General features: G+C 41.9%; 1 protein-coding gene across 2 annotated transcripts in view; it reads right to left on the reverse strand.

Annotated features, from left to right (window-relative positions):
* LOC147302278 (vang-like protein 1) overlaps nucleotides 1-14,989 on the reverse strand; it is a 64,976-nt gene extending 49,987 nt beyond the window's left edge. The window contains exon 1 of one of the 2 annotated variants that reach the window (XM_086282336.1): nucleotides 14,830-14,989. The gene's annotated coding sequence lies outside the window, so the exon portion shown is untranslated. The remainder of the gene's footprint in view (nucleotides 1-14,829) is intronic. The other variant, XM_086282338.1, reaches the window with a different exon arrangement.
* Nucleotides 14,990-15,495: the final 506 nt, after the last annotated feature.

The following is a 15,495-nucleotide window of genomic DNA, read 5'->3' on the forward strand; positions in this document are numbered from 1 at the left end:
CATTGATGTTATTTATTTATGGTGAAACAGTGGTGGAATATCGCTGTTGCTTTCGTATAAATGAAGCGGACATACCTGCGTGGCCGCGATCTAATCCTGTTTACATAAAGTAAACCTGCTCCCCAGCAGGTTTACGCTTACGGCTCTGTTGCTATGACAGCAAGTCCCGGATGGGCTTCGGGGAACCGAACGATCCAGGATCACGCGAAATCGTCAACAATCTAATCCAGCTAACTCACTTAGCGCGGTACGAAGAACAGGCCCCAGCTCTAATATCTGGCATAAAGCTAACACAGCATTTCATAAAAACAACATCAGACCAACATTCAAACATGGTGGTGGAAGTGTGATGGTCTGGGGCTCCTTTGCTGCTTTAGCACCTGAACGACGTATTCAGTTACTCTGCACGTTTGGACAACTTTTGTTGTCTCATATTAAAATTAGGTGACAAATATGCTAAAAACTAAGAAATGAAGATGGGGGTAAATACCGTTTTCCACCACTCTATCCTAGGTTCAGTCCAAGAATAACAACGTGACGCTGAAAATAAACACAATAGCTAGATTTTCATCTAAATTTCAGTTTACAAAGAGCACTCTTTGTCTGCTGTCTAAAGGATAAACAAAGAAAATGATCTTTGAGCTATGTTACAATGCCAAAGTCCTTTTAGTTAAATTACATACATGTGTTCACTGAAGCCGGTAATAATCAGATCTTGCCATGCTGCCAGCTTTTATTGGATGTGATGGGAAAGGGGCAGCTACGCAGCACTGTGTAGCTGGTGGCTGACAGCAGATGTCTCGTGGCCACAGAGGAACTCTGCTCTCAGATGAAAGTATGTTCTTGGGCTGTTTACGCAAGGTTGTTTGTTTCCATTCCCACTAATGTCTGCTGGGTGTTTATATTCTATGTATGTGCTCAGGTTGTTGTACCTGTTAGGTTATATTAGACTGGAGTGTATATAATCTTTCTACCATTTATTTTTCAGAGTTTAGTTGATGGGTTTGAGTCACTTAATTGAACGATATGTTTTCACAAAGCGCACAAAAGGGCCTTGTGAGAGTCTATACCCTTCATGCTTGATTGCAGTGATATAATATAGCCCCTACTCTTTTCCCACTGCTTGCTGCGGGTGTTTTCGAGGGCAAACAGACAAGCCGGCAGCTCAGCAGGGGTCTTGGATTACTGTGAAGAATCTGTCGGGTTGCCTCCCTCTTTAAGAGAAGGGATTCAGCTTTTTTTGCATGCACTGAAGCAGGAAATAATCGATCAGCTTTTAACCCGGCTGATCCTTCCCGTGCCTGCACTCAGACTGAACCTGGACCACGCTCTCATTTAACCCAATTAATCCCTCTTGAAGCTGCGTGCCCTCACTGTTAAGAGGATTAAACCAGGTATTGGAAATGCACCTGCGACATGTCCAGCTCACTTAGCGCACATCATTCAGTAGATGTAGTCTGCAGGAGAGCACTAGGTTGGACCACTTAACCAAGGTTGGCAAGCTGTTGGCTGAGCCACCAGAATAAAGTTTTTTTGGTTTTATAGTTGCTTTTGATTTGGAGAAAACCTTTTTTTAATACTTTTAGGTAGAAATTAAGAGTAGTTAGAGTAATTTTGAAAAAAATTCCTAGTATTTACACCTCTGAGTGTTAGCCACTAGTAGCCTCGGGTAATGCCTGTTTTCCTACAGAAAATGTTCCTGTGATCATAAACTGTATATAAAAGACAAATATAGCCACTGTGACTTCATCCATTGCTTTCTGAAGTCTCAACATTAACATTTTGGTTGCTGCCATGCTGGTTAAAGCCAGAGGTTGACCATATGGCCTGATTTAGACTTCTCTGAGGAATCTTTGTTGAGCCTATGATGTAACCAGCAAGTGGCTGATGTCATTGCAGGCATTTATGCGTGTGCTGGTGCATTGTGTTAATTACCATGAGGTTGTGTCCTGGTGTTTTATATGCGGTGCTAGCCATGATAAAGACCAATATAATGCTGGGACTAATTTTCTTTCTGGGTTCCCACTCCTTGTTGTGGTAAGTTTTCCTCAGGGGCAAACATATTTATCCCTCAAGTTTTTCCACATCTTTGTATATTCAGTTATATCCATTCCGATAGTTTCAGCAATCTCCCTCCAGGAACCTGCAGACATTATTGAGTCCTTACATTGATGCTATGATTTTTATTCCTGTATTGTAATAGTTGCAGACTACGTCAACCCAACGTGTAGTTACATTTCTACATTCCTTCAAGGCACTGTTGCAGATCTTTTCCTGTTAGAAGGGAGTTCTTTTACTACACTGTTGCCAAGTGTTTGCAAATAGGGGATTTTTGGCTCATTGGAGTTCTCGCTCTTATAAGGTTGATCTTATAATATACAGGCCCCCTTGAGATGACTGTTGTATAGATTTAACATAGATTTTGACAACTACACGTAATAAAACAGATGTTTTGGCTATTTAGTTTGGTTTTTGGGTCTCTATAGTAGCCATAATGTGGAAACTGCATTTTGCTGTTTTTCCTAACACAAGTCCTGAATCGCTTTGGGTTTTTTGTACAGATTAGGCAAATGGGATGTAACATTTTGAGCTTTAAAAGTGCTTTTAGTCAAACTGTATTGAGTTTGGGCTACACCAAGCTAGCTGTTTCCACCTGATACTGTCTTTATAGTAAGCTACTCAGCTGGTGACTCCAGCATTAGCTTCTATAGGCATGACGAGTATCTCGTCTTAGACTCAGCAAGAAAGAGGGTGGGTTTATTTAAAATGTTAAACTGCTCCTTTCAAAAGTTGTGTTGACTTGTCATTTTAAAACTTTACCCAAGATCGATACTTTGATGTACTACTTGTTACTCAAATCCCTGCTTGTTGAGAAGAGCTCTGGGATTTTTCTTTTTACCTGTTAAGTCTGGCCAGTAAATATACTGGAAAGAACTGGTATTGATCTGTTGGAGGCAGAAATTACATCAAAAATTGGGGCTTATGGAAACCCTACTTCTTCTATGTGAGTCCATGACAGAATACTGCATGCATGGGTAATGCAGCAGGCTGGCAAGACTGCAGAGAGCCAGTTGAGGGAGGATTTGTCATCATGTGAGGATGATTCAGACATTTAAAAATGATTTACAGGATTAGCATATCCAGATATGCAGTTTTGCAGTCCTCAAAGTATTTTTAGGGATCAATGACAGTCAGACAAGGATGCATTCACACAGTCACAGATGTGCCGACACCATTCTCCTTCGAAATGGGTCACACTAGATGTTTAGAGTGTATTTTTGGAACCAGAAATGTGTGTGTGTGTGTGTGTGTGTGTGTGTGTGTGTGTGTGTGTGTGTGTGTGTGTGTGTGTGTGTGTGTGGTCCCCATTAAGTGTTAGATAGGGAGTGTAGTTTGTGCACTAAACCTGGCTAAGTGACTCCTCTGCCTGGAATTTTGAATGTGGAATAACAGGGAGACAGTTTGTTCAGTTTCTCATCACCTTCAAGCCGACTGGAGCCATAAATCAGCCATAAATCTTTGTGTTTGCGCTCCAAGCCACTGCTCAGAGTTTCAGTGCAGGTTTCGATCTAGAAACTTTTGCAGCTTCAGACTAGGGCTTGTCAACGTGGAAACAGTCTTATCACAAAAATTCTCATATCAGTTGATAATCGATCCATCAATATATGCTATGGTTTGCATAATTCCCCTATATATATATATATATATATATATATATATATATATATATATATTAGGGGTGCAACGATACACAAAATTCACGGTTCGGTTTCACGGATACTTTGGTTTCACGGTGCGGTATTTTTTCGATACAAAAAAAATTGTTCATGCCTTTTTAATTTGTCATTTATTAAAATTATAAATATATATTTTAACTCAAAAGTACAGTTTTTAAATTTAATGTTGCTGAAACAACAAAGGGATAAAATAATAAATCTATCTGATCGAGAAATCACTCATCTTTGGAAAAGAGAGTTTATTACAGAGAAATGTCTCTTTCCAAAATAAAAGCTATACTATACGCTTCTTCTGGGCTATATTCTCAGCAGCATATTAAACATATCAGGTCCCCATAAGGAGAATCATGTGCTAACGGCTGTCTAAATGACTCGGGTAAAGTTTGTAGCATGCGTGCTTGTTGTTTTTGTCTGCTTCCAGTAGGATGCTGTCGGAGTAAATGTGCAGTCATATTCATTGTGTTCCCACTAGTGCTGTCAGCGTTAATCTCATTGAAATGACGTTAACGCCGCAACACGGCAATTCTTCGTTCACGAGCTACCGCAGATCGCCCTGTGCCTGGGGCTGGACGACCAACACGTTAACGAGCTAACTGCGCTAACACCTAGTTCCCACCAATGTAACTGAGTATTGCGTGACACATCCAACATACTGTTTTACTTTAGTCCATGATGCGCTTACCTTCAGGGTCATACGTAACATGAAAACCAAACGACGGCGATGTCCGAGCCGGCATGCCTTCATATTTATCTGTCTCGCTCATGTCTGCGGTAGGCTTGCTTAGCATAGGGGGTCTAGCCTTAGGACCCTTACTGGATACAGACGCCCCAGGCAGGAATCGAACTTGCGATCCTCTGTTCCAAAGGCGTGTAGTCTAACCACTACGCTACTGACCAACCTGTGCACTGCCTGGATTGATTACAAGAAGGCCTATGACTCAATGCCCCACAGCTGGATACTGGAATGCCTAGAATTGTACAAGATCAATGGGACCCTAAGAGCCTTCATCAGGAACTCAATGGGGATGTGGCGTACAACACTAGAGGCCAACTCCAAGCCCATAGCACAAGTCACCATCAAGTGCGGGATCTACCAAGGAGATGCTCTGTCCCCACTGCTGTTCTGCATAGGCCTGAACCCCCTCAGTGAGATCATTAACAAGACTGGCTACGGATACCGACTACGGAACGGAGCAGTTGTCAGCCACCTCCTGTACATGGATGACATCAAGCTGTATGCCAAGAGTGAACGAGACATCGATTCACTGATCCACACTACCAGGCTATACAGCAATGACATTGGAATGTCGTTCGGACTGGAGAAGTGTAGTCGGATGGTAACAAAGAGAGGGAAGGTAGTCAGAACTGAGGGGATTGAACTACCAGAAGGCAACATTGCAGACATAGAGGACAGTTACAAGTACTTGGGGATCCCGCAGGCGAATGGGAACCATGAAGAGGCCACTAGAAAAGCTGCAACCACCAAGTACCTGCAGAGGGTCAGGCAAGTCCTGAGGAGTCAGCTGAATGGTAAGAACAAGATCCGGGCCATCAACACGTACGCCCTGCCCGTGATCAGGTACCCTGCTGGGGTAATAGGCTGGCCAAAGGAGGAGATAGAAGCCACTGACATAAAGACAAGAAAGCTCCTTACCATGCATGGAGGGTTTCACCCCAAGTCCAGCACCCTGAGGCTGTACGCTAAGCGGAAGGAAGGGGGCCGGGGACTGGTGAGTGTCAGCACCACAGTCCAGGATGAGACAACGAACATCCAAGAATACATTGGGAAGATGGCCCCAACTGACCGAGTGCTCAGTGAATACCTCAGGCAGCAGAAACCCAAGAAAGAGGAGGGAGACGAGGAACCATCATGGAAGGACAGGCCCCTGCACGGTATGTACCACCGGCAGATAGAGGAGGTGGCTGATATCCAGAAATCCTACCAGTGGCTGGACAAAGCTGGACTGAAAGACAGCACAGAGGCACTAATCATGGCAGCACAAGAACAAGCTCTGAGCACAAGATCCATAGAGGCTGGGGTCTATCACACCAGGCAAGACCCCAGGTGCAGGCTGTGTAAAGATGCCCCAGAGACAATCCAGCACATAACAGCAGGGTGCAAGATGCTAGCAGGCAAGGCATACATGGAACGCCATAACCAAGTGGCCGGCATAGTGTACAGGAACATCTGTGCCGAGTATAACCTGGAAGTCCCGAGGTCAAAATGGGAGATGCCCCCAAGGGTGGTGGAGAATGACCGAGCTAAGATCCTGTGGGACTTCCAGATACAGACGGACAAAATGGTGGTGGCTAACCAACCGGACATAGTGGTGGTAGACAAACAGAAGAAGACGGCCGTAGTGATCGATGTAGCGGTTCCGAATGACAGCAATATCAGGAAGAAGGAACACGAGAAGCTGGAGAAATACCAAGGGCTCAAAGAAGAGCTCGAGAGGATGTGGAGGGTGAAGGTAACGGTGGTCCCCGTGGTAATCTGAGCACTAGGTGCGGTGACTCCCAAGCTAGGCGAGTGGCTCCAGCAGATCCCGGGAACAACATCGGAGATCTCTGTCCAGAAGAGCGCAGTCCTGGGAACTGCTAAGATACTGCGCAGGACCCTCAAGCTCCCAGGCCTCTGGTAGAGGACCCGAGCTTGAAGGATAAAACCGCCCGCAGGGGCGTGCTGGGTGTTTGTTTATGGCATTGTCTTAGATGATGCTTGGTGTTACAGTTTGTCCCCCACCAAGTTCGGTAACACTGTTGCTCGAGTTCATTAACATTTTCTGTTGTCAGTTTTTCTTTGAACCCTCTCGCACTCCTAACATGTGTGTGTGACTGCAGTACCTCAAACGTTAGTGCATGTGCTGCTGCCAGCAACTCCTCCTACGCTCCGTGCATCAACCTAACGTGATGTGGCTTCTGTTTTATTCCAACCACCTAATTGGTTTGGTGTCTGTCAAAATATGGATGGATTGAGTTCTACTGACTTTATATTGACCATGTCTCATACTTCAATTGAGGGGAAGTAATTTTGAAGTTAGTGTCTTTATTGTTTAATAAAACCATTCCAGGACACAGCTAGGATATGGTATGGAAGCCTGGATGGATGCAATTATTCAGAATCAAAAATATTTCTCATGGTTCACCATAACCAAAGCACCACATCACTTGTTATGTTATTTGAGGCTGGTGTCACATTAATATCAGCCATGAGTTAATATAAGCTATTAGAGCAGGGCGATATGGCCAAAAATATTTATCACGATATATATTTGAAAATTTGCGATAACGATATAACCGACGATATAATTGATGCGAGACAAAATACAACTCCACAACATTACTAGCGCAAAAAGACAACCTTCCATTTATTTTCACTTAAACAAGAAGCTGGTTTTTATGTACATTAAAGCTTTATAAAAATGTAACAGTGCAAATGCAAATTCCTTGCTGAAAGTTTAACCAAAAGGCATTTCCAGTAGAAATGGGCTGACACATCCTGAGCATAACCATGTATAATATCCACTGAAGTTAAAAAGAGGTGCTTTGCAACATTAAACTGCAGTGTGCAGTACGTATTTTTCGGACCATAAGGTGCACAGGATTATAAGGCACATTAAGCGAAACAAAGCAGTCAGATAAATCAAACTTTATTAAACTCATTCTTCTTGCTTCCTCCACTTCTGTACCATTGATTCATTAATGTTGAATTCTCTGGCAGCTGCTCTATTCCCATGTTGTTGCAGTATATTAATGACTAACCTCGTATTGTGGATGGATTATCTCAGTTGTTCTCCTGACTGAAGTTTGGTCCGTTTACAGCATCCTGCCATGCGATTGCATTTGTCTCTAACCATGAAGAACCTTCACGTTAACTTTTATAAGTGGAAAAGTGTTAGTGTTCCTCCTCCAGCTTCACTGTTTATGTTATGCTAACATAGCTGTGTCGCTAGCGATCACGTAGCACATCATTATATACCAGCTAGCCCAACTTCAGTAACCCTACAAACGTCACTGCTGTTTAGTTTCCTGTCTTCATTTATGTTGGAAGTGATAGCAGAGCTGTACGTTTGATTTTTTTCAGAAATCTCTCAGTCAGAACATGCAATATCATGCTTAGGTAACTAGCGAAACTAGCGAGCTAACTTCCGCTAGCTTCCTGCTAACTTCTAACTCCATTAAATGTAATAACTTTTGTTTTCATGGATGCCTGGAAGTTAAACTTTATAGTTACACCTGGTAAAGCAGCAATGCTGATCGTTTTATTAAAGATGAAAGAATTTAGACAGTTTTTAACTCTAAGTGATGCTGCAGTGTTGTTTGACCTGAAGCATACGGAGTTTAGGACCCAGATTACTCCCAGATTTAAGAGCATCTTAGTCCGACAAATACGACAATAACGACGGCCCGCTTGCATGTTCTGCAAAAAAATGTGCTTTGTTGTGTATCTGACGGACAAACACCAAACCAGTTCCACATCACGGAAGTTGCACCATTTTTACAAACCAATTCTGGTTCATCTGTTTCACTCAACAATCGGCCATGTGCGTATGAAAACAAAGGCACTGCGCATGCGCGTTTTACTCCCATTCTATCGCGATATTTCATTTTCCTATCGTTGCCTAACATTATACCGGTATTACCGTGAACGGTATAATATGGCCCAGCCCTACCAGATATAATGAAAAATTTATAACATTACAAAAAGTTCAGCTTTTTTTTCAAATCAATCAAATAACCCTTTCCAAATTTCTCATCCATTTCTTTATATTGTGCTTTCTGGGAGCTTTTAGTCTACTTCACTTTGTCAGACAGGTTCTAATTAAGTGATTTCTTGATTCAACAGGTCTGGCAGTAAACAGGCCTGGGTGTGGCTTGTGAAATTGAACTCAGCTTCCCAAAAACTGTGGTTAATATTAATAAGCAAAGCAATTACACAGGACCAGCTAGGCTTGGATAGCTTTTTTTCCTTTAATAAATGAAATCATCATTTATTCACTCTGGTTATATTTATCAAATATTAAAATTAGTTTGATTACGTGAAACATACATGAAAAAAAAGAATAAGAGAAATCAAGAAGAGGACAAGTGAGACCACCCAGTTTTTAAGCGAGGGTTCTTCTGACTGGCTATGGTTTGAAAACTGTGATTTCAACAGCACATGGGTGAAGCTGTTGATTCACAACCAGAGCTGCGTGCCAGAGGCGATCATATCAGGGATAGCTGCTCTAACCGACATCGTACAGATCCAAGAGAAGACAAAAAATGTACAAAACAGTCTGAAGCCTGAGCTTTTGTTGCATTAGGATTCATGTTTTATGAACATAACATGGTAAAGGTATGCTGACTAATAAGGGGAAGCATAATAGATTCACTTTAAAAAAAATGCATAGTATGTATTTTAATGAGAATGTTGTGGTTTGGAAGGCTAAGATAACTTCCAGGGAAAGTACTACAATGAATATGTAATAGTTATAATAGCAGACGTGCAACACGAGCCACAGTGAATATCTTCCAGCCATTGTAAGACGATGCTTATGGACTGATGGACATTTGTTCGTGGTGCAACAAATCTAAAATCCAGAATGCAAACTGTGACTCAAAACATCTGGAATACTGTCTGCATCTTGCTCTGTAGCAGGCATGCCATCGTTAATGTCCGGTTAAATTATGCTAGTCTGCTGAAAGATGTAATATTTAAAGATGTAATTTATTTTTTGTATATGATAAAATTATCAGTGGTAAAAAGACTGATGATCTTCCAGATGAAGATCATCAGCTGTACTAATAATTTCATAGTGATCTGAAATAAGGTGAAATAAATGGAACTCTCTTAGCTTTAATATGTCATAAACTGGTAGGATCATAAGAAAAGAGGAGTAGACTGATTATAGCAATGAAGTAAGTAAACTATACAAACATGTTACGTGTTAATTCTCATACAAATGCCATCACATATCCTGTGCCTTTTCACAAACTAGAGTTCACTTAGAATAGAACTAAGGGTCCCCGAAAAGGTCATTTTCAGTCTGGGTGTCTAGTCCTGAGCAGACCTGACTGACAGCTTCACAGCAACCAGCCTGAAAGAAAAATATGTGATGTTTTAATACATCAAATTGGAAGCACTTAGTAGTTACAGCTGCATCTTGAGGGGATTAACAATTATTTGTGAGACTGACATTTGTGAAGCTGTTTACGGAAACTCCAGGAAGCACACAGCTCACTCACAACCTACCAAATTACTGGTCCCATAGCACACAATGAACTTTTACAGCAACAGACGAAGAGACATGCAGCCTGTACAGAACCTGTTGTTTTCATGCGGGCCGAAGTCACTGAACCAACAAGGTGATTTGCTGCAAGCTGATTTCCTCCTAAACCACGAAGGCATGCTCATTATACGAGTAGGAGCCAAGTTAGAGGCAGAAATGGCACTTTCCAGTGTTGAACAGCAAATTAGGCATTTAATGAAGCAGCCAAGATTATCTATCGTGTTTTCATTCAAAACCTCCTTTCAGGCAGCCTGCTTATCCGTTCTTCCCCTTTACAGAGCAGGAGTGCAAAGCTCTGTGGATCATTCACACCCAGCGCTGATTAATCCTGAAATCCCACAGCCTTTTATGGCAAATCTTTGATTCCTGCACTGTTTCAACCCTAATTTTATACTCAGTAACACTCACTTTGCTTTAAAACAACAAAACCCAACTGAACCACAAGTTTAAAAGGTCGAATGTTCCCGGCATATTGGTTGAAATGATTAGGGCCAAATCTGTAGTGAACATCTCATCTCTGAGTGATGCAGGTTTGAGGAAATATACTCAGGATGCACAGAAGTATTGACCAAGTATCAGTATTTGATGCGGGTAGAGAGGTATTTACTGATAACAGAGGTTTATGTGTTGCTCCTCATCAATGTTGTGCTTGATAAAGGTCAAAAAAATGATGTGATGACGCGCTGACAGACTTTCTAACAGGTGGATGAACATCTCCATCAGCCCAGACTGTCACAATTTGTGTATCCCTATAAGACGTTATTAAGAGCTAATTATGTATGAGCCCCGTGTTTAATCAGTTCTTCAGCATGTGATGGCCTTAGTGCTAAACTGGGGATTATCACTTAGTTATAAAATAACTGGATAACCTGACTTTTGACATAATCTCTACACAAAGATGTTTTTGTCATTCATTACAATACAAATTAGCATGCTCAGTTGCTCCCCAACATCAGCACGCAGCTCATTCCTTCTCCCTCGCCGCCCTGCTCCATAGCCACAAGGCCCTCGCAGCACTGCCTCTATTACCACCATGATAAAACATCTCCCTTCGCTGTAATAAGACCCAAGCAGCTCCCAGTTCAAAGTACCGACTTCACTTCACTTGGAGAGAAGGCAGCTCAATGACGGCTGCAGTCATGAGGCGTGCCGGGACACGAGGGAAGCATGTCGCAGTGGAAGTCTGGCCCCGGTCACAAGCTCGCTGTGTTGTCATCTATGACTGAGCAAATGAGGGCCATTAATTCTGTGGAATTCAATCAACATCCCCAAGTGTCATGAAAGTGAAGCCCAGAGAAAACCACTGAGATGAAAACAGAGCCAGAGAACCAGCAGCAGACACTTACAGACTCCACGAGCATTTCATATTTGGAATCTGAGGATTTCTGACTTCACACTTTTTCAACGTGCACATTTCGCGCTGCTGCAGAGTGGCAGGCTCACTGACACCGACTCCACACCTTATGCTTGATTCACAGCTGGCCTTTACCTGTTGCAGTTTTGTGCCGGTGTTACTAGGCAACCGCAATGAGCTGGTCCTCGGTGGTCAGTCAATAAACTGACTTCTGATGAACGCAATAGCTACAGTCAGATTATCTAGTTGATATGAAGCTCCTGGTTTATACAATAGGGCTGGGCAATATGCCCTCAAACAAAATCGTGATTAATGGAACATTTTACAGATTGGTGGTATTAGCTTTCGATTCACTTTTGACTCTATTCAATTCAATTTTATTTATACAACACCAAATCACAACATCAGTTGCCTCAAGGCGCTTTATATTGTAAGGTAGACCCTACAATCATACATACAGAGAAAGGTCCAACAATCATATGACCCCCTATGAGCAAGCACTTCGGTGACAGTGGGAAGAAAAAACTTCCTTTCAACAGGAAGAAACCTCCAGCAGAACCAGGCTCAGGGAGGGGCGGGGCCATCTGCCGTGACCAGTTGGGGTGAGAGAAGGAAGACATGATAAAGACATGCTGTGGGAATGAATGAAGTGCCCAATCCTACTTTAAAAGAATTTTTAAAAACTATTTACATCTTGAATTACACAAATTAGCTACTGGCAACTGCTCCCTCCTTTTTAACAGGAAGCAGCCCTTTTAAAAAAAATTCTGTTTTCAAAGTGCTTCCCTACATTAATATGCCGGTCAAAAAAAAAAAGTTTCAATAGGTTATGAAGGAGTAGTGAACTTCTTCGTTTTATCCTGTCAAAGCAAAATAATTCCCATTATGCAGAATGAAAATCAGATGTTCTGCTAATCTTCGGAAACGCAAGCCTCACTGATGTGAGACTTTAAATATATCCAATTTAGGATCCTCTTCAACCCCATTTTGTCTCACACTTTAAAGAAGCTGTTGTAAACGAGAACAGTCACTACAAAAGGCGTTTCTGTTTACACTTCATCTGGTTACCTGTGTATCTGACGTTGCTCCAGGACAATCGTTTAAACTGATCAGTTACCTCTTTGTGATGTCATGGCTTTGTAAGACAAGGGGGAAAAAAGACCACACATATGAGAGGTTTGCCTTCAGGGCTTTCAGTCAGCAAGATAAGCAAGATAAGCTTTTCAAAACATGGTTATCATTGCGAAAGGGACTAATTTGACACAAACCATAAGCTTTCCCCAAAACTCACCGAGTCGTTTAGAGGTCTCATAAATAACTACAGTATTTTCTTTGGTTTGTTTTCTTCCAGGCAGAATAGTGACAATAAGTCTCAAAATGTCACTATGAATTATTAACTACATTTTAAATATTTTATTATTTCAACCACTGGACGTGAAAATGCCAGCATACTTTAAAAAAAATCATTTCACAATCATTATTGTTGTACTAAAAGCAGTAGAAAAGTAAAAAGAATTTAAAAAAAATCACTCCACCTTCACATGAACGACATAAATTAACATGATTACACAAATCTTATTTTTCTTAGAGAAAGCCCTGTTTCCTCTATGATTCTACTTGAACAGCTCGTGTAACTATTTAAATAGAAGCTATTCAGCACATCACATTATACTGCAGCAGTGCATGTAAAGTGGCTGAGCCTCTTGTTTATCAGAACCACCCCAGCAATGTAAGGAATTCTGCAGAGCTCACTGATTTCTAACCAGCTAATGCAATGCCTAGAGTTCATGGTTATTTTACAGAAGTAATTCTGATGTCAAGCTTAAGAATTAGGTCCAAATATGCTGTATACACAGACGCACTGTCAAACACACATTTTACATATGACAGACAGACCATTGATAAGCTTTGAGGAAACCAGAGACACTGTTCTAGAGCAGGAAATGAAAAAGAATCCATGTGCACTGTGAATATAAAGTCCTTATGATGATGAGGGTCTTACATAATTTATGGAGAGGAAGCTGTTGTCACAATGTAATGTCGGTCAGGGATCTCACTGCATCACTCATGCAGCTTTTATTTAGACAGATTTCAGAAACTGTGTGAAAACATCAGCCTTTATATGACTGACTGTAATTATATATAAAACTTTTTTATTAAGGCTAACCAAGTGGTTAGTCGTTTAACAAGTACTTCAGCAAGTCTAAGTGCCACAAATCTGTTGTTCTGCTCCGTTTTGTATCATTTATTACAGTTTGCAGTCTTTGGCTCATAGTAATGAGCTTTCTTTTTTTTTTTTTATTATTACAGCAGCTGATAATTAGATGCTACCCTGTCTAAACTAACATGGCAAAGGATGGCCTGGTGTGTTTCACTGGAAATTAAAGTTTCTGTCAATCACACACTGGCCTGTAGACAGAGCAGGCAACCACTGATGATGAAAGCAGCTCAACAGAAACCATTACAGGTTATTAATTAGAAGTCACCTAACTTGCACGTGCCACATAAGCACCTGCTTAACTTAATTTAGACTTTTTTTCCCCTCGTGGAGTATTTTAGCAAGTCACACACGAAAGCAAAAGCTACCTAGCCTAAGCCTACACGAGGGAAAGTGATACCATTTAGCTAAACAGAAGTCATGTTTCGGTTTGGTGGAGCTGCTGAGCAAGGTTACCCGCCCAACCTCTACCTGTGACCCGGCACGCAGGCGGACCTATAGTGGCAGGAAACTCCCCGGTTTTACCGTGGCCTCGGACGCCCCCCTCTTGCTCTCCCTAACCTCTGTAGCCCATATTTACGACGAGCTGAATACCCAAAGCGTGCTGCAGTGGTCACAGGCGGGCGAACTGGGTGTTTTTCGGTTTACTGGTTGCTTTTCGAGGCTTGAGGTGTCATTATGTATCCGTCCGCGACAACTCTGCCGCCGCAGGTTACAGTTAACAGCTGAGCTGCGGTGCACCAGCCGGGGTTATGCGGATCCAGCCATCCGTATGAAACATAGTTCACTTTTCTCTCTCTCTCAGTAGCTCTGGGAGTTTGTGTTTGAGAGAGCGACAGTAATAAATATGTATATCTACTCGATCCGAGACGATTAGAAACTCCAAACTGCGGCCAAATATGAACAAATACGGGTAACTTTCCGAGTGTGGATTTGTGCGTGGGTCTGACCGCAGTTTAAGGGTATTGAAATTAAGTTAAAAATATTTCCTTTCATACAGGTAGGAAAAAAGCAAGGGCGTGTTCCCAAGTCTTTCTCTAAAAACACACATTCAGCGGATAACTGCCTTTGTTGTCTGTATGGAAAAACAGGTAGGCACGCTAACACACATTTTTGTAGGCGACTGGAATCAAGACAGGACGTTATAGGCTATAAGACTGAGCTTCACACACTGCTGAGCCCGCACACTAACATCTGCAGAACACACATGGCCGACACAATCTCAGGTGTAATTAAATCATAACTCACCCTTTATCGCTGGGGATATCATTCCCGTGGTTGATAATTTATCCAGAGGTTATAAAATAGTTTGCCACACAGCACACGGTAAGCTACAGTAGGAAGCAGCCCTTGGTAACCGTAGGAATCACCCTGGCAGTCAGGAATTTCACAGGGGGCAGTGCTTCTCGGCGTGAGGGGGTGCAGTGCGGATACATGGCGCTAGGGGGGTGTCTTTGCCCCCAGTTTGCCACTGCAAAGATCACAGAAACACCGAATTAAAGTGAACCTGCTGCATAAGCCGTTTAATAATATATAAGATATGAAGGACCAGAAGAGTCGAAATAAAGCATTCGATAACGAACTGTGCAATAAAAAATGCCTTAGTAAATTCCTGGATAAGTAATGAAATGTTTCACCCACTGAAAACTGCGGTGTCCAGAGGGACTTAATGTTTGTAGAAAAAAAAAGTGTTGTTAGCTGTTGAAATGGTCAGTAAAGCTGATGAAAACAGAAGGTTCTTGGAATATATGTGAAAATGACAACTTTCACACATGTTAGTTACATAACTGATGACAGATCATCCTCCTGAAATTCTTGTTTCCATTTTCTATTATTCTGTTTGGGATTAATTGGAAGTATAAAAACTAAGCATCACTTTACAGTGAATAATGAATCGTTTTTAAAATGTGTAGT

This window comes from Aulonocara sp. 'chitande type north' Nkhata Bay, linkage group LG23, assembly GCF_057382095.1.
Source record: "Aulonocara sp. 'chitande type north' Nkhata Bay isolate Kocher_YH1m ecotype deep benthic linkage group LG23, A_spYH_male_GT1.1, whole genome shotgun sequence".
Taxonomy (NCBI): Eukaryota; Metazoa; Chordata; class Actinopteri; order Cichliformes; family Cichlidae; genus Aulonocara; species Aulonocara sp. 'chitande type north' Nkhata Bay.